At 41.1% G+C, this 25,064-nt stretch overlaps 1 protein-coding gene across 3 annotated transcripts in view; it reads left to right on the top strand.

The window, feature by feature from the left end:
* The first annotated feature begins 409 nt into the window (after positions 1 to 409).
* Positions 410 to 25,064, top strand: part of esrrga (estrogen-related receptor gamma a) — an 87,707-nt gene continuing 63,052 nt past the window's right edge. The window contains exon 1 of one of the 3 annotated variants that reach the window (XM_061277115.1): positions 410 to 629. The gene's annotated coding sequence lies outside the window, so the exon portion shown is untranslated. Of the gene's footprint in view, positions 630 to 2,067; positions 2,124 to 17,684; positions 17,788 to 25,064 lie in introns of those variants that run through there. The other 2 variants (XM_061277116.1, XM_061277117.1) reach the window with 2 other exon arrangements.

Below are 25,064 nucleotides of genomic sequence, written 5' to 3' on the forward strand. Positions count from 1 at the left end.
ACATTGTATATAAAAATCTACGCAGTTCAATCATCAGGTTTTTGTTTTTAAAGAAAAACCTCAATGATAAAAATGATTTCATTTTCTAATTTCTGGTTAAATAAATGATTGTGTAACTGAACTTTCTGAATTTACAGCAAATCTGGTTTGTGATGCATAATAATAAGTAACTCATGTTTAACTTCTTTCCCAACCTAGATTAACTGGTAATGTATTTTCGACAAGTACATTTTTGTATAAAGCTTCTCCACTAAAACCGCTTGTTCTTTCCTTGCAGAGACTTTGTCCTGATTTCTTCAGAGGGTAGCTGTCCTGAAGTGGCACATCCATGTGGTCAGTTGGTCCAGCGCCTCTTTTTTTTTTTCCCTCCCTCCCTCTCAGTGTCTCACTTCCTCCTTCTCGTACTACCAGACACTTGAGGAAAGAGTGAAGCCTTGCCCCATGGCTTTCCAGAATGAGCCCCTCTACTCGGCTGCTATCCACGACCGGAGAGCAGGACGGCAATGTTCTGTAGCTGAGAATGAAAATGAGAGTGTGGGAGGGACAAATTCTGCCAGAGTGACGAGAGATGTGAGACAACAGCGTCCTTGAGAACTGCACCGCAACTCTGAAGAGAGCCGGAGGACGGAGTGAGTAACATGCATCGCTACAAGACGTGTGTGTGTGTGTGTGTTCATTTGCGTTTGTGTGTTTTCCTACTCGTGGTCTGACCTGCCAAACTGGTGACACTGTGTTTGGCTGCATCTCTGCCAGTGTGAGACGTTAAAGTTTGTGACACATTTAAAAACAACAAAAGTGGGCAGAAACAACATAGAGCCATTGCTCCAAAAATCCAAATGTCAATCGACTGTAGAAAATGTTTCAAAAGGTCAACCACTACATTTGCAGCAATCGCAAGGATTGTGGCAAAAAAACAACAACATTCAAGATGAAAACGTTCACATACTGGAATATCTAAAGTGCAACATCCCACGAGTGGTACAGTTTGTCCAAACGGTCACACAAACATTTGTCCTTGTAACTGTCTTTATCTATGAAATCACTATGAGATCACAAGACCTCAAAAATGTCTCTATGATAAAAGTATCGTGATGGCGACGATTTGCTCAGCCTAGTTAATTGAGGAATCCTATTTTTGATAAATGAAATAGTCAACTTTGAATGTGGCTAGAAATCACAAGGCACATCATTAGCTTTTAAGCCAAGTTATCGTTTATCATTTTCAGAAAATGAGGGAAAAACAATTAAATTCCTCAAACAACAAAAGTCCAGTTGCCTCTTTCAACTCTTTGCGGATTATCATCATCTGAATGACTGGAACACATATTTGAAAACCTCCCAAAACAAAACAGTTTTTAGCAAGCATATTGGTACTTTTTATTGATCTTTTGACAGTACGTTAAAACTCACTTTACTTTACTTTTAAGTGTTTCTAAAGCTAACATATAAAACATGGCTTGTGGTTGAAGGGACGTGTCTGAACCGGATGAGGTTTGCCAAAAAACTTGTCCCACTGAACTATTTGTAACATCATCTGACATAATCCACACAGCATGTCGTAGCACTAGTTGGGTTACACTCATGAACATCTATAGTAGGAGCCAATGTCTTACTCATATTTCTGAAAGAGTTTTAAGTGTCATTACAGCGGAAGATTACCACACGCAGTGCCAAATGACTGACATCATGACATTTGGCAGCCAAACCAAACTTTCTCTCCTTTCACATGGACTCTGATGTTCGGCCAGTGGGAATGCGGATGCCATCACACCCCATATAAAAAATCCCCAGGTTGCATCGTGTCATATGAGGCCTTGTGGGAATCGCGTGTCCAGTTTGTTTGATCATTCGTGGCGGGACAAGCACGGCCACCAACTCAGCAAATATGTTTGCAGATCAAATTATAGCATGTGTGCATTGATAGCATGTCTGTGGCTATATTTATTCAGGTGTCCAATCAGTTGCACTTATTTATGAATTTACATAGTGACTCTACGATGCCACGGTTTATTTTTAGACTTTATAAACCCGTGTCTGCAGGGTGAGCATGTTTTGACTGCGCTGTATCGTAGTGGCCTAGGTCAGCTCAGTGCGCTTGAGCCTCCTCCAACCAACCAATTGAGGTCAGACACTCAATAATTTAAGCGTGTCACTGGTTCGTTTGTGAGCTTTGTCGGCCAATATGTGAGACCGTGTAATGTAATGTCAGATTTATAGCGGCCTCGTTTTCATTATTGTTGTTGTTTTGTCCACAAGCTGACTGACTGAGGTCTTCTAAAAATGTCCTGCTTTGATTTAGTGACCAAACAGTTGGCAACATCGGAATGGTTATCAGCTTTAGAAGGTTCATTTGTTAACTGTGATTCACGTCTCCGTTGGTTCAGACTCTCAACCTTTAGTTTCAAGTTGTTGAGACTGTCCACTGCTGTCTCTCTGTTCTCCTTAAGCCTGCTGTATTTACTACTAATCCTTTTTATGCTTCTCCCAGCCAGAAGCCCCGGTGAGATCCTGTAGATTTAGCCAGAGGTTGATCTCCTGATTAGTATTCAGCTGTCAGAATACGTCAGTCAACTTTTTAGAGCCCCCCCCCCCCCCTTTCGGGCGTCACAGTCGCAGCCTCATTTGCTCTTTAGGATCTCAACGTATACATCAGCGTGTGTGTGCATATGCTGCGTCACGGTTTACATAGCCGCGTGATCCCATAGTGAAATTGTCGTGTGCATTAATGCCCATATACATATCCGACCTCCCCACAGAGACGCCCTCCATCATCTTAAATGACATGAAAAGAGCCGGCGAGTGATATATGCATGAATTAATAGTCTTGAATAGGAGTATTTAGAAAGTTAATCCCTAGGGATTAACGCAAGAAACCCTCTCTGGTTTTAAGATTCTGCCCATTCTCAAATGAGGATTGTTTCATTTAACTCCATCCCTCCTGCTTTCCTTCTCCTTATGTGCCACCACCTTCGGCTCTTCAGCAGTGAGCTTCAAAAAAGTTGTCAAGTGCCGGATAAACTAGATAAAATATTGCTAGTTTGCAAATCGACCTTGCATTCTGTTCAGATATGTTGTGGGGTTTTCTTCTTTCGTTGCATAAAACAAAAGAGCTGCTACAGGATTAGCACATGCCTTAAGAGGATAAATCATTTTTACTTTTAGAGTTTGGGAATGTACGCGTGTCTGCAGTTGACTGGGGACCAGTCCTCAGGACCCACAACCTACATTTTCACTTTCGATTTGATCCCGATATTGCAGCCTAGAGTAGTCAGATACCAATAATCGATCTGATACAGTATCAGCCAGAAGCGAGAAAATATGGCCCATTTAACCCAAACATTTTTGCTGATTTCAGTATCAAAACAAGGCTATAATAAAACCGTACTTTTGCTTTGCTACCTATTATATTTGTTGCTCTATATGAGCAAACACAAGCATAACTTTATTGTCCGGAAAAAAAAGTTGTTCCCTCAATGTAGTTGTGTGTGTTTTGTAATTTCTTTCCCATCCTCTTTCCCCTCATACATCCCTCCCCCTTTTTCTCTTTCATTTATCCACTTTGCTCCGCAAGTCTGTGAGATACCCAGCAGATCAATGCTTATAGATTAGCTCATTGGAAGCCATTAGTTATGGGTTTTTATAAAGCTAGTCATTATTGTGTTTAATCTTGCAGAAAATTAAATTTAGAATTCTTTAGTGTTTTGCTTAAAAGTTGATTTTCCCCCCGCCTCTCACTCACTTAACAGCTGCTATTTTCTATTTGTTTTGCATGAATTAGGGTGTCTTTTTTCCCTCGTTATACTTTGTACTTCATGATGATCGTATGCATATATACGTATATATATATATCTATATATATATAAACGTATACATATATATATATATAGAGAGAGAGAGAGAGAGAGAGAGAGAGAAATTTATATTGGTATTGCTGTTGATGAGAATGTATTAAACTGTACATTTAAGATGTTTCTTTTACTCCTTCCAGTCTTTAACCTCACCTGCCACCGTGTCACTCTTTTCCCTTTTGCCCTTAACATCTCTCCTGCTTGCCCCACTAGTTTCTCACCTCAGCCCTCCCATTTCCAATCCCCATTGCCCTTCTCCAACAACCCCCACCCCCAACATCCTCTCTAACTAAACAATAGATGCCTTGAGGTCTCAAAAGATCACTTTCCTGTCCCAACAACGTCAAGAGAGTTTCCGCCGGCAGAGCTCCTTTGTTTAGCTTGCAGCAAATGAAAATTGCTAATCAATTTTTCCCCCCTCTTATTTCATGGCATGTAGTTCCTGCCCCTCCCCTACCAGCTGTCATTGTAGGGATGTGGCACAGGGCTGAAAGCTTCATTAGCAAGGGGGACAGCATGTTTTTCCCCTCAGCACTCTTTTCATGGAATTACTAAAGATAGATAAACCTTTACATGGAATTTCTCATCACTCACTAGATTCATACTTTGCTGTGATCCTTTATCTTATTGTCACACCAATAACGATGCGCAACATCTAAAAAAAGAAAGGGGATGCACTTTTTCCTCTGCAAATAGTAGACTTTTATCTTCCGAGTCTTTAGCAGAATTTCAAAAGAGACAACGATGGATCACACTTGACCACTTTGATACGCGATGTCTCTCCACCAGTGTGGGTCAGCGCCAATGCTGCCGCAGAGTTTGAGCCCAGTGGAAAAGCTGCAAGAGTTGTTAATCCATGTGGCTGGCGGAGCTGAAAGGCCATTCATATTTTTAGCTGACTGAATCATCTTCTGTCTTACAGATGTCTAGTAACGTACTGGGACGTGTGACTGGCCGTCTTAAGAACAAATAGAAACGTGGGTCTTAGAAACCAGAGCCATGCATTTTTTGAGTCATGATACTAATGACACCAGAACTGTGAAGAAATGTGAATTTCCCCCCGGACATTCATGAATTGTTCTGCCGTTCAGGACCCTTTTTAAACTATTACCACAAAGTTGGAAGCTTAAATTTGAATTACGCACACTGTCTTGGTGAGATGAAAAAGATTGTTCACCACCTCCAAATTATAATTACATACACTAGTAGTGGGTTATAAAAAAAGGCAGATTCCTAAAAAGTATTTTTTTTTTAGCCGCTTTAACAATATTCAATGTGTATGTACGTATATTCGGGGTGAGCATCTCTCCAATGAAAGATGGTTTGATGTCTACCTCAATATATTTCACGTAATATCAAGGGTGGTTCATTTTAAAGTAGAATGATTCAATTGAGTCTTTATGGGGTTATGTTGGCGTATTACATATATCTTCCCTTGAGGACTATCACTCCTTCAACCTCTTCCAACCTTTCCCCTCCTGAGTGAAACTAGGTCTCCCACTTCTTTCGCTCCCCATCTTCTTCCCATTACTTGTCTCATTGTCTTGTTTGCTGCAAAGATATTCTCCCTTCTTCACGATTGAGACATACTCCCCCTCCCCTCCCTGCTCTCAAGCGACCCTGCCAATGACCAATGACCTCAGGGGTAAATGCGAGGTCCCACCTCGCCAGGAAATAAAAACCTTAGCTTCCTCCCGCTGTCTGACCCTGCTCACCTACCTCGTCTTCCCTCCGCACTCTTTCCCTCTCCCCAAATCCCCTCTGTACCTCCTCCTGCTCTCTTTTCTCTTCCCCTCATGTCATCCATTACTTTTGAACTATTTTCTCATTTTAGACATTTAAGTCATTATTGGCTTGAACGTTTGCTGAACCAGAAGGAAGAATGGACATTTGTATCACAAGGGTGTGTAACTGTCCAATTCTCTTACATTTATATTTAGTATCACAATTAATTTTAATTGGAAATGGCGTGAGGCAATAGAAGCTTAGAGAAGTGATCAGTATCTGTCAAATTGTTGCTTGTTGAGAAGTTCACTGCCCTCTTGTGGTAATCTGTGCTTTGCTTATTTGCGCCCCAAATTCCAAATGAATTAGTAAAAAATAATCACGCAATTTATATAATGATGGTGCCCCTTGAAATACACTTTCAACTGGAGCATTTTAAAATCGACATCGCTAGTGTGTCGGTTTTCAGCTTGTGATGGTGTGAAAACACAACTGCTCATTCCCCCGAGATTGCTCTCGTATCTCCTTCACTTCCTTTGTGCCCGAGAAAAACAAGAATGTATGGAGTCAAGTAGTCACCTGCACGGAGCTGTGTGCTTCATGCATATTTATTACCATCCTTATAGGCTAAAAGAGAAAACGACTTGGAAAATATTTTTTCCGAATTTAAACCACCCCACAGACATTTGTTTTGACTGCACAGTGCATTTGCTATTAGGAAGGATAAGCAGGTCGGACCCTAATTGTAATTGTTCTTTCCATTAATCATTAAATTGAATATGAGATAGTTTGCTTACACACGGAAGAAAAACCGAATGTCCTCCATTCATAAAGGATATTGTGTTTTAGATGCCTCTCTGTGTTTAACTTCAGGGACTGTGTGTTACGTCATTTCATGTTTGCACACTATCAGCACCATGGACAGAGTCTGTCCACGTGTTTAGTTCTCTGAAGGAATGGTGAAGAAACGTTCAGTTACCGTTTTTTTCCGTGTATAGTGCGCAAAATTTTGCTAATTTATTGTCCTAAAATCCGGGGTGCGCATTATACATGGGTACAAAAAAAAAAAAAAAAAAAAAAATTTTTTTTTTTAATTTTTTTTTTTTTTTTTTTTTTTAAGTCCCAATGATCGTCACACACGCAGGGAGGCAATGGGTCCCATTTTTATAGTCTTTGGTATGGTCTTAACTAGGCTGGATGTAATTTTTTTTGTTGGCGTTGATTTCTCCGACAGCCCATAAACGCACCACCGCGCTTCGTGCGCGCACGGGACAGCAAACGAGCAGGTGATCGAGCAAGCGTCTGATACGAGAGCATTGCGGTCGCATGGAGCGTGTTTGAAGTGAACAGCAGAGAAGAAAGGCAAAGTGTTGTGAAATAAAATGCACAGAACGGATGCGCAAGACACGTCAGCTATATAAAGAGCGAGAGTTGTTTTCTTCCTATTAGTTTCAATTCACAGTTTAATTAGCAGTTTCAATCAGCAAATAACAAAATGCGTATTACAGGTAATATTTTATTTCACAACACTTTGCCTTGTTCCTTTGGTCTCTGCTGTTCATCCTAAAACACAAACGCGCTCTTTAAGCAATGCGACAGTGAGCGCCCGGCGCGCTGCGGTTGCGCGACCGCACCAAATTAAGCTCCCTGCGCAGTGCGCACTGAGGTCCACTTAAATTTTAGAAAGTACATCAGGACTTTAAAAATATCTTCTAAATTTCAGCGACGGCTCTGTCACAATAATCGACCAGCCCGGTGCAGTTGGGCGGTCGTCGGCGCGCTACGATTGAGCGTTCTCTCGCACGCTCTCTCTCTCGCTCTCTCTCGCTCTCGCACACACGCAAACCGGATATCATACGGAGGCCGCCATTACAGATGCGCAGAACGGATGAGCAAGACACGTCAGCTATATAAAGAGCGAGAGTTCAGTTCTCTACCTAAATCCGTATTACAGGTAATATTTTATTTCACAACACTTTGCCTTGTTCCTTTCTTCTCTGCTGTTCACTTCAAACACGCTCCATGCGCACGGAGCGCGGTGGTGCGTTTATGGGCAGTCGGAGAAATCAACGCCAACAAAAAAAATTACATCCAGCCTAGTTAAGACCATACCAAAGACTATAAAAATGGGACCCATTGCCTCCCTGCGTGTGTGACGATCATTGGGACTTAAAAAAATAAAAATAAAAAATAAATTTTTTTTTAAAAAAAATTCATAAAAATTGGGTGCGTATTATACATGGGTACAAGCTTTTTTCCAGCATCAGCATGCCATTTTTAGGGGTGCGTACTATACATGGGGGCGCACTATACACGGAAAAAAACGGTATTCAGTTTAAAATGGCTTTTTAGCCATGTTATGATCAAAATGTATGATAAGATATTTTCTCTACTTTGTGTCGCTCTCTCTAATGGCAGTGAGTGCCTCAGTTTAACACTGATGAACACAAACGTTGGTGTTCTTTACTCCTGAGACTTAAATCTATCTTGATGAGGGTGTTACATTGAGGCAATTTGTGTGGCCTCAAGACACAGCGGGACTTCTGTGGACCCAGAGGGAGACAATGCTGTGCATGCAGTTATGATTCTGATTACCACTGAGGGCTCTGTTTTTGTAGACAGTGCATTTTCAGCGGGAAACAATTGTGATATATGCTGATGTTTTGGATCCCCATGGTTGAGACTGTCAGTGTGTGACTTGTCTTCCACAATTCAAGGGAATGGGAGAAGCTGCTTTGATTGCCCACAGCGGCGCAGACCTCCCTTGTGCAGATCCGCCAGCTTAGGTTCTTTTGCAAAATTACAAACACATGGTCTAACCCACGTTTTGATATGAGGCAAATATAAATATTTTTTTTTGGGGGGGTACATATCAGTGGAGTGTAGATACTAATTAGGACATACATGCAGTATCCATATAATATACACTATAAAGGAAATATATATTTATTGATTTATTTATTGATTTACTTATTTATTTGTGTTCATTGGCCTGACTGTGATTTAATAGGAAATCTCTCGTGACCAATTTGGGGGTGTCTTTCTCCACAAGTTAGCTGTATAGAATGGATGGAATAATATGTATATGCCATTGCTTTGTGGAAAAAGAAACTTTATTAGCATTGTTAACAATCTTAAAAGTTGATGTGTCGACGCACGGCATTTCTTGCTTTGTATTGTTTGAATGCTTGTCTTCTCCTCTCTCATCTGTGCTGCCCCATCTGCCCTCAGCGGCAAACTTCTGCTTATTAGAGAAAGAAAGAGAAACAGAGACTGATGGGAGTGATGGCATAAAACACAGACACACGCAGAGCAAGTTTTGCTTGTCAGGATTTCTTCCTGTCTGTCTACGTGCGCGAGATAGATTTTTTTTTTGTTTATCGGACAGGAAGTGGCTCTCTTACAATAGCATTCTGACGTTTCCTGCTCTCTAATGTGAAAAAGTGTTGTTAAGATTCCTATTCCTGATATGATGCGTACACTCACACACACACACACATAGACGTCATGGTGGTGCAGATAAGATTCAACTGCCGTGCTGGAGACAGAAGCACTGAGTCAGCCAGATGTATTCACACTCATAAGACAGTCACTAAATTTATACAGACACGCAGGTGAACATAATGCGTCGATACATTTTATTCAGCTTTAGCTTCACATATGGTCAAAACGCACAGTGAAAATAGACTCAAGGAAGAGTGAAGCTAATAGAATCTCAAAGGTTGAACACAATGAGTTGCAGGAGGCTGCGGTACCAGATAATCTGAATTTTAAAAAATCCATAGAAAAGCATAGAATCATCAAATTAGTTTCAAGAATTAAATATATAGTTATATACATAAATATAAATACAATATATAAATATTATATTTATTTATATAAATATATATTTAATATAAATATATATGCATACATAATATGTAAATAGATATATATTATGAACAAAACCAGACGGAGATGCAAATCAGATGGCAGAATCTTGTCGATAGAAAAATATACAAAGCTGGTTGATATTACGAACTAATATCCATAGGGAACATTTAATGACAAAGCCTGTATTGAGTGACGCCCCCCTTCACTTGTCATGAAAGAGAGATCACATTTTATATGTACCACAGCGGGGCCAACTATTGTCAGACTGATGAACAAACAGTTGGGCCATCCCCAAATCCCAGTCGGAGGTTACGTGCGCACACACTCACACATAAGTGAAATCCCTCTGTGTGTGTGAACAAACAGAGGATGAAAGGCAAGACAGAGAGGGGAAGAGCACATATAAAGAGCTGCTGTTTTATTAATGAAACTAGAAACAGGCTTGGGATTCTCAGGATGTGTCCGTGTGTGTGTGTGTGTGTGTGTGTGTGTGTTAATAGCAGAAACCAAGGTGGGTGCCTGAGTTGTGTTCACACACACATGCGTGCACTCAAAGAATCTCTAATAAATTCAACCTGATTCATTCTCTTTGCTCTCTGGGGACCAAACGGCGGTTTGCCTGATCCAAGGAAGCTTCATGTTACCTCCCCTAAATAATTGATGCTCTTTCTCTCTCTCTCTCTCTCTCTCTCTCTCTCTCTCTCTCTCTCTCTCTCTCTCTCTCTCTCTCTCTCTCTCTCTCTCTCTCTCTCTCTCTCTCTCTCTCTCTCTGTCTCTCTGTCTCTCTGTCTCTCTGTCTCTCTGTCTCTCTGTCTCCCTGTCTCTCTGTCTCTCTCTCTCTGTCTCTCAGTTTTTCTCTGTCGCTCTGTCCCTTTTTTTCTCACTTTAAATTGCACTTACTTGCTCTCTATTTTAGTCTTTTCTGTCCACTTGCTGCAATTGTCTGTCTCATTGTTTTCACATTTTGCATTTAAACAGGCTTGCACACAAATTACACACTTGCTCTAATTCTCACTGCGGTCTATGGACATGTCCTGCAGTCATGTCTTCAGCATGGGCCTGGATATGATTCGTAAATTGGGGATGATTTGGCCAAATTTGAGGGGCCAAAGTCAAAGTATATACAGAATTGTCTCTGATATCTCATCCTGAGTTATTATTTGGTGTTGTAGGGCGTCCCATGAGCCATCAAAATAGTTGTGGCCGATAGTGCTAAACATATTCAAGGCTGAACCATGAACTGTATGATTGAAGCAAAATGATAGGCAGCAGGTGACCTTAGTAATCACGCTGTTGCCACACGCAAATCGAATTGTGTGTTTGTGTGTCGCTCACAACTTGCTCACCACAATAAAATGAACAAGAGGAGTTTGTGACTGCAATCTAGTTCACAGACATTTTTCATTTTCTACTATTTAATGTTCTTTTATTTACATCACAGTTCAATCTTAGTACTGTCTGATTTCTGGTTTGGGGCAAGAATTGTTGTGCTTTGGTTGTCCAGTAGAGGCACTGTGTGTTAATATGCTTTATTGTTTGTACGTACGTACAAGAATGTGTGTGCATTTGCGTGTGTGTGTGTTTATGTGAGTATGTGTGCGCGCGTAGGACCTTCTTCCCCATGACCCCTGGGACGTGACCCCACTAACCAGGGGTTAAGTGCTCCTTCTCCCTTTCTCTAACATTTGTCTTGTCCTTTCTGACATGTTATTCCCATTTCTATTTTCCTATCCTTGCATTGCTCTCCTGCTCTGACTCATTCTCTGCGTCTCTGCTGCAAGAGGCGCACTGACTGATATTGTTTTCATTTGTACAAGCAAGGCCAACACAGCACTGTAAAGAAAAGGGAAGGGAACATGTTGACATTAGAACCTTTAAAGTGAAACAAAATCAGTTGTGTATACTGGTTGAACTCAGATTTGAGAGGAAATGTCACTCATGTTTTATATATATATATATATATATATATATATTTACATTTTTATATTTTAATATAGAAAAAAAATATTTGTACATTTATTCATTTGTTTTATTTATCCCCCGCTATTTTCAGTGTGCTGCACTGCACTTCCTGTTTGTGTTTTGCATGCGCAGAGCGAGCATGTTGCCGCCGGTTAGTTCTTCTCTGAGCGACTGAGAGAGTCAAGAGTCTCTAATCCTTGCCATCAGAGACTTCTCTGCGCGAGCACACATTCACACACATTCTTATCAGCTCGCCCAGTGAAGCATTAGCATGGGATGTGTGCAAAGCGTACGTGTGTGTTAGCGGGCTGATGAGGGGATACCAGTACTCCCATGCCAGAGGTAATCCTGTACATTGGCAGGTCTGGATATCCCAACTGGTACGCTTGTGTGCTTGTGTGTGTCCCATAGCGCTACGTCATAGAGCTCAAATCTACTGTTGGTGTGTGTGACTGCTATTCTATCATTTGTTTTTTCTGTTTGCCAGCTTGCTTGCTTTACTCTCAGTATGTCCAAACATGCCACCATGCCAAATGTCGCGACCGGTGTGAGCTTTATTCAATTTGTCGAGATGGGCTTTGGAAGAAATATAAATTGATTTTGGAGTAAATGTACAACTCGACTTTTGATTTTCTAACTATAAATAGTGGTGAATTAAACATAAGTCCATTAATGGGAGCAACGGAGTAATAAAACTAATCACTACATTACGTTTTGGCCCTCACCATAATATTATGAAAAAAAATTCAATAATGTTTATGATATAGGCTTGTATACCACAGTAAGGTCAATCAATTATGTCATCACAATGCTTAGGTCTCGATAGTGTTCTCAAACTGTATTAAATGTGTGCGCATCTGTTCACACAGTACAGACATGTCTCTGAAGTGGGTGTGTTTGTGTGTTTCTGGCATGTTTAGTTGTGCTCTTGTGTTTTGGGAGCGCCACAGCGTCTGTTTTGCAGCACGCCAGCGGGGGGCTAATGGAACGTCTTTGTTGGTTTAACAGAATCAACTCCAGTCGCTTTTGCTGGCACCGCAAGGCTCGCTCGCTGTCTTACCATTCAAGGAACCCAAACAGGATTCTTACTCCTGTGAGATTTGATGAGAAGAGTGAGTAGTCGAAAGAAAAGTGAGAAGTAGGAGGTGAAGAAACAGGGAGAGAAGGGGGAGATGAGATGCAGCACTGTTATCAGCCATTAACAGTTCCAGCCGATAGAACATTGCATTGGACTTCAAAGAAATTGCTGCTCATTGTTTCCAGGCCTTGAGTGCAACCCAAATGTGTTTTCCAACTCACACACCCACGTACACACTTGTGAGCAATATAGACAAGCGATGGTGATGATCACAATCAATCCAGCTTGTAGAAATGAAGAGCAAAGCGTTAATGACGTCGTAATCACTTCTTTTAGATTATTCAACGTTGGTGCACAGTTTCGTTGGACATCCTGAAAATCTTTGTTGTGCAGGTTCACATGCTACAATACAGTGGAGTTCAAAAGTGGAGGGAGGGCTTGGAACCAGAAGGAGATAAAGGAAGAGTTCAGAGATTGTCAAAAAACACTGTCTTTAATTCTTGACAAACACTTAGTGGAAGCCTTTAGAATCACAGATGTGCGTCCGCATACCAATCGCAAATACTCTCAGTCCCCATCCGACTCGAATCCTTTTGATGTTCGAGTCGGTGATGCGAATGTGAAGAGTGAACACGATGAAGGAAATAGGAAGAGAAAGAAGGAAGAAATAAAGCTCACAGGATGACAGAGACAAGTGATTCTTCTTCTTTTTTTCAGTAGACGAGCATTGCTGTCTGACCTTTTACTTCTACATTTACTCATTTTTATTCCTTTAGTCTTTTCCCTCTTGGTCATTGAGATCACAGGGAAAAGGAAAACAGCTGATGGGGAGTAAGGAAACCAAAGTGGAAGATGAGTCCACAGAGCCGATTCCTGTCAATAGTTTAATGGAACATAAGTGAAAGTCTTGAACTTGGCCGTCTGTCTCGTTTTTTCTGTTTCTTGACACAAGTGCACAAAGGGAGACGCTCTGTGAGGAGCTTGAGGAGAGACTTGCTTTTGCCGGCATGCTTCTGAATGTTTCAACTTTCGGCATAGAATGAAGCTCGGTCGATTTGAAACAATACTTTTCCAACTTTTAACTACTGTCATAAAGAGGTAAGTAATGAAGAAAAACCTTACCCACACATTTTTATCTGTTGAAATGCACGTGCACTGTCAGGCACAAAACAGCACCTAAACCACACACACAAACAACCCCCCCCCCCCCCCCCCCCATTGTGAGATAACTGTTAAGAGGCAGGGAGAAATTATTAATTACCAGGCTAATGGGCACTAGGCTGAGTTCTGCTTCATTAAGCTATCGGTGTTTGTGTGCGCATGTTGCGATTGCGTACGGTGCTAGTGGGGGCGGCCCTGGTTAACGTAACAAAGACAGCCGTGCGCACATTTACAGACTGCAACATTAGTGAAAAGGTAAAGGTATGATTAAATGCTCAGTACGCTGTAAATGTGTTTTACGTCTGTTCGGTGAGGCAACAGTTTCTCACTCCAGGCCCTCTGGTTTAAAGAGGACAAAGCTTCTTTTTTATTTGCTGTCAATCACAGCAGCAGTAAAGACTACTAAACAAGTGGCCGCCATCCACGCTCTGACAAGACTAAGTGGTGATGCACTGCGCTCCTGCTCGATCCCTCCCAGGGTTGCGCTGGTACCAGTATGATAAGTACACCAGCGGTGACGTTAATCTGTCTCCCTCCCACTAGGAAAGATAGATAAGAGGGCAAAGGCGGGCGGGGTGGAGGCTGTTGAAAGAAGTTGTCTTCTTGCCATGTTAAGGATTCAGTGCTGTACTGGTGTCGTCATGAAGTTAGTGATAGTGTAGTGGTCCACCCGACCGATTCCTGTTCACTTCCCCAAAAGTGACCATTTTAGTTTGATTTTTCAAAGTCAAACTAAAATGGTAAAACAACTTAGAAAACTTGTGAGTTGACTGCTTACCACAGCCAGAAGTCAGAAGAGATTCTCTTCACAATTACGAAGCACAAAAGTGGTGGCAAAAATGGATCCACATAGCTCTTGTACTGTATAAACACATTGGATTTGGTTTCAAATGTTTTACCTACTTTGCCATCATGGTTCACATATGTCTGATTTATTCATGCTAGGCTGTTGAATTCAACTGTGCGCACATGCATGTGTGTACACACACAGACACACACACACATGATTGCCTATAAATAGTGATGGATGTAACATAAGCATGGTCCCAGGCACAATGGTTTTCCTCCATTGATTAGCTGGCTGGCTAATGCACAATTTTTCCCACCTCTCATGCGTACAAGCAGATACACGCACACAAACATGCACACACACTTTTCCTATCGTGACAGAGACTTTATACCAAAAAGTTAGCAAGAGACCCCTAATGTCACATGGTAGGATTGTAGATTGTTAAGTAGGGTGTCCTCTTGCCGCTGATGTGTTTTGTGTGCTAGAATTACCCTCAACGCTTGAGCGATTGACTGGTTGGCTAATGGTGGGCTCTGTTTTCCACTGATGGCCATTGACTGGGTCTTCTCATCAATAGTTGTTTTTAGAGCTACTCTCGAGTTTGGTGTGTCCCTTCAAAAGTAAAATCACTTCACTCCGTTGGCATCGAGCTTGTGCTTCCATCTTTGGCTTCATATAGTGGACATCATGCTTCTTTTAGGTGTCTCTGCTCACTTTTCTTCTCTTTCCTGTTTTCATATCTCCTCTCCTTCCCTGGTTTTGGAAAAGATTGGGTCTCGCATAGCCCCAGCAAGACTATCACCGCTCCACCCAGGAGACCACTCATCTTCCCCCCTCCCTTCTGTCCATATCCATTCATCGATTGCAACTATTCCTGGACTTCTGTTATCCCACTCCGGTCCTGCTCGGGTTTCCCTTCCCACCGCTGCCTGTGTGTGTTGATGTGTCTGTATGAAAACTACTGAATTGGACACTGTTCTTTTACCCATTCATTTTTTGGGGGGGAGACTAATAAGTCAATTAAAATAACTTCCATTCACTCACATTATTGTTTTTACAATCTGGTTTACACACACATACGTACGTATGTACTAATTTGGAACAGATTTATTAAATCTGACTGGATTCATGAGTAGCAACAATGTTCTTTTTACCAAAACACCTCTACAGGGTCTAAGTGGCCCAAGTATTGGTAATCCATAAGTAATGGTCAATTCTATGGGGAAAAGCTAGGTGATCAATAGCCAAATTACTTAAACAGAAGCTTGTGAGTCATTCTTTTCAATTTGCCCCCAGTCAATGATGACTTTGTCCTCGCAAGAGTTTAGTAAGATTCCATAGTAAGTTAATCTACTTTAGGAGAATTTAAAGGCAGGCAGCATACGTGGTGGACGGAGTAATGTCGATTTACTGTGGTGGGTGATGACGAATATCTCTGATCAGGACAAAATGTTTTGTGCAAAAAAAAGTTATTAAATTGAAAAAATCATCTTTCTCCTTTATTGTCATCACAGTTAATCAACATTTTGTTACTTGATTCAATAATTTTTTTTTAGGATTGGTTTGTTATGCGGGTCATAAGAAAACCTCTCAAATTGAAATGCATTTTGTTGTTTTGTTTTTTCCACTTTTGCAATGTAGTTAAAACATACGTATAACAAACTTAACTTGTCACTTTCAAGAAAGTAAGATAACTTATGTAGTTCCCATTGCATTACATTGTGATTTGTTTTCCGAGTTGTCTCGGCTCATTGAGAACGTATGACAAACTATATCGCTGAGACCTCAAGATGCCTTTCTAAGGCCAACAAGGGCGTTAATGTTCTGAATATTCTGTGTCATTGGACTAAGTCCTCTGTGCCTGTATTAGTGTCCATGTCTTTACCCGAGCACTAGATTGAATGCACTTCCACACACCTCTATGGTAATGAAGTGACACACACACTCACATGGTGGGACAATCAGGTCATTCCAAGGTAAAAGGACTTAGATATAGTGAAATATTCATACTTTAGAGGTGCTGCGTGTCTTTAATTGAGGTCCCGATGCCTCAAGCGAAATGCTTCGGAGAGTGTTGCTAACCACACACACACAGGACACACAAACATGTCCAGCTGCTCTACTACACACACACACGCACACACACACACACACACACACACACACACAACTGAGTGAATAAAAGTTGTTGTTGAGCACACCGAGTAGTGAGACTACAAAATGCAAAAGATTTTAAAAAAAATTCTTTAATGTTTTAGATTAAAGCTATTTTTTTTTTATTCGGGGTATTAATAAGAACTAAGAAATTTATGAGACTAATTTGGGGAAAAAAATCACATTCATATTAAAAAACTCAAAAAGACAAAATGAAGACTTCAAATGCAAACACCATTATTTGTGAATTTAATAAAAAGAGCTTCTTAATTATTTAAAGTTTCCAGATTAGAGCTAAAAATTCAGGGCTACCCTGAGTTAATATATAAATTAAACAATTAGGAGGCTAATATTGAAACAAATCTATTTTTTTTAAAGTTGCTTTTCATGTCATCACACTGCAAAACAAGTTCAAGAAAATAATTTTCTTAAAAAAGAGACAAGACAAAAAATTGTATGTCAAATTTTGCTGAAATGGAAAATACCATGTTTGGTTTTATTTTCATCTAGTCTGTTTTTTATGGAAGTCAATTGTCAGGCCACTCACAAGTTAATGCAAACTTGTAATTGTGATAGTTGAAAGTTGTTTTTCTGTCATTGAGCAGCTGCTTTAAAAAAAGTTTTCACTCTTTGGTGCCTCATCTGGTTGTCTCATCAAGTTGCAGAGGTAAAGAGTTGGCAAATATATTTTCTCTTAATTGACCAAGCCGTCCCATTGTCTCTTCTTTCCATTTCAATCTGTGGCTAATTTCCAAACACCCACGCCGCCTTGTTCCATTCTCCTCCCACTCGTATTTGGAAGTCCGACAATAATTTGAGGCGCCAAGAATGGAGGGAGCGAGGTGCGCCCCTCCCTCTCCTCCTCCTCCACCTTCTAATCCCTTAAAAGCACTTATGAGATTGGCGTTGCCCGCCTGCCACTGCCTGCTCGTCTGCCCGCCGGTTGCCACGGCAGCTGATTGGAGGAACGCGGGCTCCTAATTGGATCATGAGGGTGTGATGCAGGCGACAGCAGCCACATTACGGCGAGCTGACTTTGTGCGGCGTAACCCTGCCAGGATGACCCTTCCCTTCTGTGTGTGCGTGTGCGCAGACTGACCTCAATGTGACTAAGAGCCTCCGCTCATCAAGGCCCGCTGGCTGAGGCTGAAGTGAGTGAGACGAGCGCTTGATGAAGAGAGGATAGGAGAGTAGAAGTAAGTTATGGCAAGCAAAGAAAATGTGACAAAGCTACCATGTTATTTGCTTTTCAAATGCTTATTTGCCTTCCAACAGTGAGGAGTCATGTAATGGCGTTATAACAAGCATGGCTGTGAGGGTGAATTTAGTTTTGTGCGTAAATTTCAATGCAGAATTACATTTTATGTCATCTGACAGTGTATGCTGTGGGCTCTTTAATTTTTAAGATTGTTGCAGAGCAGCAGGAAGGAGGTAAAGGTTCATTGTGTATGTTGGATGTGGCCATTCAAGAAAACGCGTGAATTTGTGAGTGTGTCGAGGCATTTGTGGAGAATGTGCATACAAGTGCAATTGGATAGTAAGTTTGTCCATGTGTGTGTGTGCGTGCGATGCAGTGGTACAACAGGGGGCATCTGATCCCTCCACCTTTTAAGAACATCAGAGGGTGTGAAAAGCACTGATTGCCCTAACCACTCTCATTGGGACTCAAACCCCTGGCTTAGTTGTGCTTGAGCGACTTTGGAGAGACAAGGCAGGGAAACGGGGAGATGTGTATGTGTGTGTGTGTGTGTGTGTGTGTGTGGCACGTGCACGCGTGTTTGTCTGAAGACGGATGAGGAAGCAACACGGGGCGTGAGCAGAGTGTGCAACAAGAGAGGCCGATAGTTTGGAAGTGGAAATGAAGCTTAGCAAGTGGTAGGATGAGTAAACACAAGCTTGGTTGTTACTAGAGGGATGTGATGGGGAAGAGGACAGATTGGCATGCTGAATGACAACTGATAAAAGTATCTGCTTCAAAAAGTCACCATTAAAGCTTTAACTTAGTTATGTCACGTGTTAATATTTTTCACTTTCATACTAATGGGAGAATACGCATGGAGTGACACGATTCCCGCATCATCAAATTGTACCATTCGTTATTCATTTTTAAGCTAGCATTAGCCATTACTTTTTTCAATTTATTGATGTTAAATTAATTTGTTCATAGAATTGATATTAATGCAACTAATTGTAATTTACTCAAAAGCCAGACCATTACTTTTTACCGGTATCCTTTAGTTTTGGCATAAGAATATATATTTCATAATTAATTAACCACTCTGAGGCTCACACATTTGCTGGAATTGCTGATGTCTCACATGATTATGGTTTAAACTGCAGATTTTGTTTCACATTTGCTCTGCGGTCAATTGTAGTGATTTAGTCAAGCATTGACACTCATGAAGAAGTGGATCCTAATATAAACAAAAATTCATCTTCAGGAAATGATAAAGCTAATTTATCCCACAAAAAACAACACAAGGAAGACATTTAATGGCATGTTAAGTTCCTCACTCTGTCTTTCATAAACACAGTGTGGCCTGGTAGATTTATAGAGCCAATGGTGTCATGAGGTCAGATATGGAGGGGTAACCTGAGGTCTGACCCCTTAGTTTATTTGGGAGTCTAAAACAAACACATGTAAACACACTCTCAAACATGGGAATTAGAAACCATTCCATGTAGATTATGTCACTTTTGATGACTTCATTTATGAAGTTGATATGAAATTACAACACATATGTTTTGAGATACTAACTCAGGAAAAAGAAATCTTGCACAGGCCCATGAGGGTGGAGGTCAGGTGTGGGATAACATTGTGAGGGTCTCTAATAGGTTCCCTTGACACATGAAGTGTCGACACTGGGGACTGAGATGGAAGGGAGCACACACACATTGGTTCAAACGCACGTACATGTGCATGTACATAAACACGTGTATGGACTTCTACGGCATATATTGAGTTCAAAGTTCATGAAATATGTCATCGAAACTTTTATAGCAAATAATACACACACTAATATGACCACCGTGAGTTAATGTAAACTGCATCGTCTCTTACTATTTACAACCAGTGCTTTGTATGTGACTTTTTGACATTGTCAAGAGTTTTTTTTTTTTTTAAATATTTACTATTTAAGTATATGAGCAAGGCGATGTAACAAAATATGCGTGTGTATGTGTGCACGCGGGAGTCTTGTTATGGATTGGCACGTTGTGGACTTGACAGGATCATAATTACGAGCGGTGATGAAATCTACCAAGTGGTCTCTCCCTGCATGACTGTATGTGAGTGTGTATATGTGTGTGTGTGCGTTGCGCATGTGCCATATTTGTCATCCATGGCAGCACGCTCCCTGTTAGCACACAGAAACCATGATCACACCTCCATCTTCCACTAATAGGATCGCGACAGATTACCAGAGAGAAACGGATGAAGAATGATGGACAGACAGATGGACGGATAGAGGGCCGGATGGATGGCGAAGAAAGATGGCAGTGGTGGAGGGTGAAGATGTTGGGAAGATGAGAGTAGTCACCAGAGATGGTTGAGTGAGAGAAAAGAGAGAGACGGCAGGCGCTCAATTTGCTATCAGGGGTGCAACGGGGCAGAAAGTATCCAAGAAAGAGCGCGTGTGTGCGTCAGCGTGCGCGCGAGAGACATGGCAAGTGGGTGTTAGTGTGTTTTTGTGTGTGTGCGTGTGTGTCTAACAAGGGAGAAAAGACAACTCATTTGAATGTCGGATAGAGGGAGTGTGACGTGCAGCGAAGGAGGGATGAGAAGAATGAATATGGATTACTTGGGATGAAGATTCTATTATTTTCTGCTCGTTTCTCTGATCTCTTTGTCGCATTGCTATAGGCCTTTGTGTGTGTGTGTGTGCGTGTGTGCGTGTGATAGATGTGAATATGTGAGAGTGCATGTCAAAGTTTTGAAACGGCGTAATATCTACTGCTAGTATTCAAGTGTTATTGTGCTTCAGAAAAAAAAGCTCGCCGTTATTGGCTAACATAAATTATATTGTATTCTCATAAAAGTGGCACACTGCCGGTACTATTGATTTTGGATGCCATAATGCTGAACACTGATAATGATGTTTAAAAAAACTCAGTTTAGCGGAATTTCAATTTGCGTCTTGCTTTTTTGTAAGGAGAGGCTTTGACACAATCTTGCACACGCACACTAATCCAAAATTGAATGGAGTTTGATCATACATTTTTTACCTTTTTTTCGCCTGTGTAACAGTTAATAATATTTTTTTAAAATATATTAACTGTACAAGTAATAATTGTTTAATGATAATCCAGAGACAGACTCATACAATTTTTATTGTTTTGCTTTCAACTATTTGCTATGAACACACAAAAACACTTTAAAATAGTATACTATAATACCTTACGCAATTATAAACCTTTTTTTTCCATTCCCTTTCCCCCCATCATACGTTATTTAAATTTAAATGCACACGTTCGTGTCCCCCTCTCCTCTAACTTAATTCCTTCTACTTTTCCTCAGCCATCCCGGTGTCTCCTCTGATGCGTATTGTCCCCCCCCTATACACACATTATCAATCTTTTCTCCCCCTCCTTTCACTGCCTGGCACTCTCTGCGCTTGAGTGGCGAGCAGACGGAGGGAGCGAGACAGATGTGAGTCTCAGCTAATTTGTCCTGACACATTGAGATGCTCAGGTGGGAGAGAGGTGTCAAACAACTTCAGCCGAGAAAGAGAGAAAGGGGGTGGACAAAATGAAACAGGACAAACAACTTTGTTAGCATGCAACACAACTTATCAAAATAACCTGATTATAATGACGAGCCTCACTCGTATTTGTAAAAAAAGGAAGATGGAGAAGTTTGCACGAGGGGAGCGAGAGAGGCTCCCGAGGTGTCCCCCTGTGATAGTGTCCCCCCGCCCCCTACCCTCCCCCCGCGTGGCCACAGCAGAGAGAGCGAGAGAGATGTCTAATCTTAGAGGGTAAGGGAGCGTGCACTCCCGAGGGCTTGTCGTGCTCAGCACCTTGTTAAAGCAGACATCTCTCCTTCCATCTCCATTTCCATCTTTCTTTTCAGCTCTCTCGCTTGTTTCTTCGGTCACCGTCTTGCACATTCTCTCGTTCCCCAGATCACTTTTAAACTCCCTTTGTGTTGTTTTATTTATTTTTTGGACCTCAATACATTTGAATAGTCTGGAATGTTCATTTATTTCAGTGTGCTGGTCATACTGATCAACCTAAAGCAAATTATTTTATTGGAATTGTAAATCTAAACAAATAAAATGACAAAGTGGTTAAATTTTTTTGTGCAAGCGTTGCTCATTAGGAGCCATTTCTTTTCCAAAGTGGCTTGATAAATGACATGGATGCTCATGAACCCTTTGTGACCCCTCAGGCCTCTACGTGGGCCTGCTGGGCATTCAGCTCCTTAGTGCTGAGCTTTGAGCTTCCGGGATGCTGTAAAACAATGTGAGAAGCGCTTTCTTCACATTCAGACACCCGGGTAATGAGAAAATACTTCTTTAATCCTCCTCACGCGTGCACAAATGCCGGCACAGGCTGGGAGGCACATTTCTGCTGCCCAAAGGTTTCTTGGTGAAAGCATGTTGCCAGAGAAGCAGTTTAAGGAGTGGCAATTATTGTTTTGGACAATGTCATTGATTTGAACTCCTGATTAGAGGAAAGGTGATGGAGGCGTGGAGATGTGAGGGGACAATACACACACACACCATCAGTCTTGGGAATGTCTTAGAAATGCTAGAAGTGCTCCATTCTTTTTCTTTTTACCTTCTTCCTCTTAAAACACATGACTGAAAACACACACACGAATAAATAAGCAAGACAGCAAAGATATAAATGTTGTATCAAGAATGTTATCGTTTTGGCATACACTTGGCTGTGCATTAATGCTTATTTACAAAGAACGTGACTGTTCCACCCCAGGCCTCTATGTGGTGCTAACACACATTACAAAAATGGTTGCCATCAGCCAAATGAGTGATGTCAAATGAGACCTCCCCGTCCATTCAACCATTTCCGGTCGCTTACCCAGTTCATCTCAGCAGTCAAAGGGCCAAAGGCAGACTAGAGCATGAATTATTTGCGATTTGATGACATTTTTTATTTTTAAATCACCAACAAGAATTAAGACATATTCCATGAAATACTTTGTAAAAATAAACGCCCTTGATAATGAATGAGGTGTCCTTGAGCAAGGCACCTCGCTGCCCTAATAGCTCAGTCGTAGTGTTGTAAAACTGCCTACTAATGGCGGGTACTTGCTTTCTCCACTGCTGCGATGGGTTAATTGCAGAGGTCAAATTCCGTGCAATGCAAGTCGAATGTGTTCGTCATTAACCTAATGTAACAGATATGTGCAAATGGCTTATAGGGACCTCTTCTATCAGCATGCCTGTACATTTGTCAGCTTCCAACGTATCGTTACGGAATCTTGAATTTTTCTTCTATCCCTACGGCATGCTTCTCCTAGGAATCTAATAAACGCGTACACCCTCAGAAGTGCGTTAGCCTTCGGCATATCGTATTAATATTAAAAGAGAATTGTTAGCATTTGAGCACACCGTTGACCTTTTTGTGAGTAAAAACATGTCGATTGCTCATATTTGTGTTTTGAGCCTGCGGTCATTTTATTTGTGTGTAGTATTTATATCCAAGGCTGTTCATATACTACTTTTTGGGGAGGAAAAAAACCCGGTTTATCTTAGCTCACTTGTATTTTTTAAAATGTCTTAATTTTATTCTCAAAATAATCTTTAGAAAAACACACACAAAAATGCTTTTATTATACAAACACGCTATTTCCTGCACATACGAGCCGTTTGCTTTTAGGGTGGCCAAACCTTTTTTTTTTTTTAAAAAGCAATTCGCAGCCCTAATTTATTGCTTTCCATGCTAGATAAAAATGTCAGCAAAATGCTTCCTCGTAAATGGAATTACCAGGTAACGCTCAAACACTTTGTCTCCGATACCTCTTTCATTGAGGGCTTGATGAAGTCTGCGATATCTGCTGTGTTACGCCATTCATTTAAGTGTGTGTGTGTGTGTGTGTTTGTGTGTGAACTCGGGCGAAGCTGGGCTACAAGCTGTTGTCAGATTGTAATTGAGTAAGCCCAGTTCGAATACATCTCCATCAGCGCTCCCCATCAGTGTGAGCGTCTTGCCTCTTTTCCGCCGGACGTTCCTAACGCACCGGGAATGGCAGCAGGATTTCCAGCTTTCTCTTTTCAAATGCTCACTTCTGTTATTCATTTGGAGATGGAGCTCATTAAATGATGATGTAGTCTGTGTTGCTGTCCTGCAACAAGTTGGCACACAGTGTCTTGTGTCAAGGGTTGCAGTGTTTTGGATGCATACAGTTTGGATATAAATCAGCCAACGGTGTCAATATTTGACCATCGTTGGCCTCTCTGAAGAGCAGAGTTGTATAAATTGAATAACATTTATAACGCCAATTGGATTGAATGACTCTGAAATGACAAAAAAGACTTGGGGCTTTCTTGAGTCTTGATGGTTGGGATTTGAAAAATAAAGATTAAGATTGGCACGTGTCACGTTTATCCAATCACTGCCAAAGTTGCATTTTAACTTTCTTTATTATTATATTAAAAACTTGAGAACAAAACGAATGAAGAAATCACATCTGACATTCTTAATTGTGCTTCTCTAAAATGTTGCTTGAATAGAGCTGACCAGGTTTCTGATGAAACAATCTGGGAGCATATTATTTTTTTAATATAAATGATCGCAGAATGAGGTTTGCGTATTGACTCTGATGTGTGTGCGCTGAAAACATGTCCTCTATGTCCCCGCATTGTTTGCCCACACATTGTTTTGCTTCTCGAAAAGTCACACGCTGACAAGGTGCAGTGCACTGTAAAAATTACACCTTGTTTATACATATTTATTTCCTCTTGACGTTTTAATTATTTCTGCCCTCGTTGCAGGAAATCGCATAAAAACCCGCCGTGTTGTTACAGATTCTAATTAGGAATGCTAGGAAATTAAAACATAGTTGTTTCGAAATACTGTCATTTTTTCCCCCCCCACTCCCTCGTCTTGGAATTATGTCTCAATCAGCACAGGCGGAAATAATTACTTGTATACCTTCTAACTGCCAGCATTTACCAAATGGCAAAGCAATTTACAGCCATCATGGCCCAAGAAGCAATCATTGGGGCAACGATAAATTCACAGGCTGACGCTCTAGAGACCAACATTGAAAGGAGGGGTTATTGTGGAGAAATACAGATGAGATAAACGAGAGCTTTCTGCTTGTTTTCCTCTTTAATAGTTTCAATTGATTCTATTTTTTCTGCCCCTACTTTTCCTCTTATAACGATATCTTACAAGTTATTCTACAGTAAAATCATCACAGCACTAAACATGCGTTCAATAGACGGAGCGCTGTGACCATTAAGTGATTATTTCCACACACGCCATTAAACCCGCTCATTGGCGG

Source organism: Syngnathus typhle, linkage group LG4, assembly GCF_033458585.1.
Source record: "Syngnathus typhle isolate RoL2023-S1 ecotype Sweden linkage group LG4, RoL_Styp_1.0, whole genome shotgun sequence".
Taxonomy (NCBI): Eukaryota; Metazoa; Chordata; class Actinopteri; order Syngnathiformes; family Syngnathidae; genus Syngnathus; species Syngnathus typhle.